This window comes from Mauremys mutica, chromosome 11, assembly GCF_020497125.1.
Source record: "Mauremys mutica isolate MM-2020 ecotype Southern chromosome 11, ASM2049712v1, whole genome shotgun sequence".
NCBI lineage: Eukaryota > Metazoa > Chordata > Testudines > Geoemydidae > Mauremys > Mauremys mutica.
The window spans coordinates 6116980-6119741 of record NC_059082.1 but is presented as its reverse complement, the minus strand read 5'-3'; positions in this window follow the sequence as shown (position 1 = coordinate 6119741).

Below are 2762 nucleotides of genomic sequence, written 5' to 3'. Positions count from 1 at the left end.
TATATTGTCATGGGTACTTTTTTGGGAACTGGAATTTGTCTTGGCAAAATGATGGGTTGCCTTTCAGGGTACATGTTATGTATGCAACTAAGGCTGTGCATTGTAATGGAAGAATGTCCAAGGGTACAACTGGAGTACACCTAAAGCAACTGACAAGGAAGGGACAATGCTGCTCAATTTCTCTCACCTACACATGTGGAAGTGTTTTGAATCCAGGCCCAGTCATCTGTTTCAGTGATATACACATTCACCATAGGTTGGCAGCTCCAAGACATTTTTGTGCCCTCAGCTGCACTCCATGCCTTGTCCAGTGGTTCCACCATTTTCACCTGTAAACAGCTTCTGCAAGCTTTCTTTCAAATAATGATCATGTAGTCAAGAAAATTAGCAATAGTATTGGAGATCAAATGCAACACCCTGCCAACTCTTTCTTCAATTCCTTCAGTTTCTTCCTGCCAAAGTTAATCTTGGAGCACTAGAACCGGATAAGGTGTTAACTCTGCCAGTTTTAGGGATGGTGACCGCTGGTCTAAGCGGCCTCATGCCTGATCAGTACAGACGGGAGACTTCCAAGGAAAACAGTGTGGCAGGCAGTACTACTGGTGATCCAACAGGTGGCACTCATCCTGAGCCAGTGACTGATAGGGTTTCTGATGAGAAAACACACAGAGGCTCTGCCAATGGTTGTGACCACTAGAGGAGTCTCACAGTATTTTTTACAAGACTTGGTTCACTACATGGACAATGACATTTTCAAATGGCTGTAGCGCAAACTGCAAAGCCTTTTCACTTTCCCCTCAAACTTTTGTTGTGTTGTGACTGTCCAGCTCACCCATAATTCACCTCATGAAATAGATGGCCATGCTTAATGTCAGGTTGACATAAGCCTTCTATGTTGCTTAACATACCTTATGTAAAACATATCCTTGCCGATGCCAGAAAAAAATGAAACCCACCAAAGTACAGAAATTCTCACTGAAGCCTGTCCAGCTCATCTCCCCACTTGGCCCCTCTTAGCATGGAGGGTGACTCCAAAATTGCCTCATGTGCTTGCTGCATTATTGGTGCAAAAAAGGTAGGATAACTGTAACGATCTGGGCAAGATTTAAAAACATATTGAATCTTACACAGGAATCCCTTGCAGGAAAAATACCCCCTGTAGACTCTTTACCTCTCATGGATTGCTGCAAAATGGAATTATAAATTAATTTCATGAAATACTCTGCAAAGAAAAATCTTACTAAATTTTACACACACACACACACTCACTCTCTCTCTCTCTCTCTCTCTCTCTCTTCAAATATAACAAAGCCAATGTTTGCTTTTATACTACAGAGGTGAGTTCTTACCCATTACAAGCCTTTGCTGGTAGTTCCTGTCTCTGCAATATGTTTTGTCCAAATATGTAGCACCACATTAAGTTCTGATCGCATCCACCCTCCACCTGTAAGCAGGGTTTGTCTTGTTTGTTACTCAGCTGGGTAAACCCCCAAGGAATAAAAAAGGTGCTTCAAAAAGTCCCTGTAAGTATTCACTAGGTGTAACGGTTCCTTCTGAGCTGATACTGAACAAATGACCCAGCAGGGGCCTTACTGCCCTTCCATTACAGATTAAGCTCTCAGCAGCATACATGACACTGATTCTTCTCTTCTCACATAGGTGACTTCATTATAAGATATAGCGCTTGGGAACCAGCATAACTTTAGAGGGCCCCACAAAAGTTTTTCATTAAATTATGAAATGAGGTTTAGCTAGCAGAAGTCTTTACTTGCACACACTTTTTTGAAAGCCCAGATTTTAGCCATTTATAAACCCATATTGCAAGGATCAGTAGTTTCCACCTTGTATTTGTGGTAAAGGGTGCAGAATTACACCTTATTACAATTACTTACATTTAGCTGTTTAAACCTGATGAATTTCCAGAGTTGAATAGCTTAGTGAGTGGCAAAATAAGAGGATTGTGCGTGTGGCTTTGGTTAACAAGATTTTTTGGACATTTGAATTACAAATACTGAAAGTCTCAATTTAGCAGTTCACTACACTGTTGTGGAGAGAGCTTAATTCTGTAGCTGCTTCTGCTGCACAGGTTAGCTTGTAATTTACTGATTAGCATTAATACATACAATAGACTAGGCCAGGGGTCGGCAACCTTTGAGAAGTGCTGTGCCGAGTCTTCATTTATTCACTCTAATTTAAGGTTTCACGTGCCAGTCATACATTTTAATGTTTTTAGAAGGTCTCTATAAGTCTATAATATATAACTATTGTTGTATGTAAAGTAAATAAGGTTTTAAAAATGTTTAAGAAGCTTCATTTAAAATTAAATTAAAATGCAGAGCCCCCCCAGAGCAGTGGCCAGGACCTGGGCAGTGAGTGCCACTGAAAATCAGCTCCTGCCATAGGTTGCCTATCCCTGGACTAGGCCCTGACACTGCACACCACATGGATGGATGACAGTGAGCCAGCTGAAGTCAAGGGGGCTCCCTGTGGGTACAGCTTGTACAATAATTAAGGCTACATTTCTGTGTCAGTCATGGAGGTCATGTGACTTCCAGAGACCTCCATGACATTTTCTGCTTCAGCCCTTGGAGCTGGCAGCCTCCTCAGGGTCCCCCTGCAGGGTTCCAGTGACAGGTGACAGCTGCCTCAGGGGTCCAGCAACAGAGGACAGCCTAATACGTGCGTGCGGGGCGGCAGGGAACACCACAGCTCCCAGTCCCAGCCCCCACAGTGACAGGAGAAACATGGAGCTGCAGCAGCAA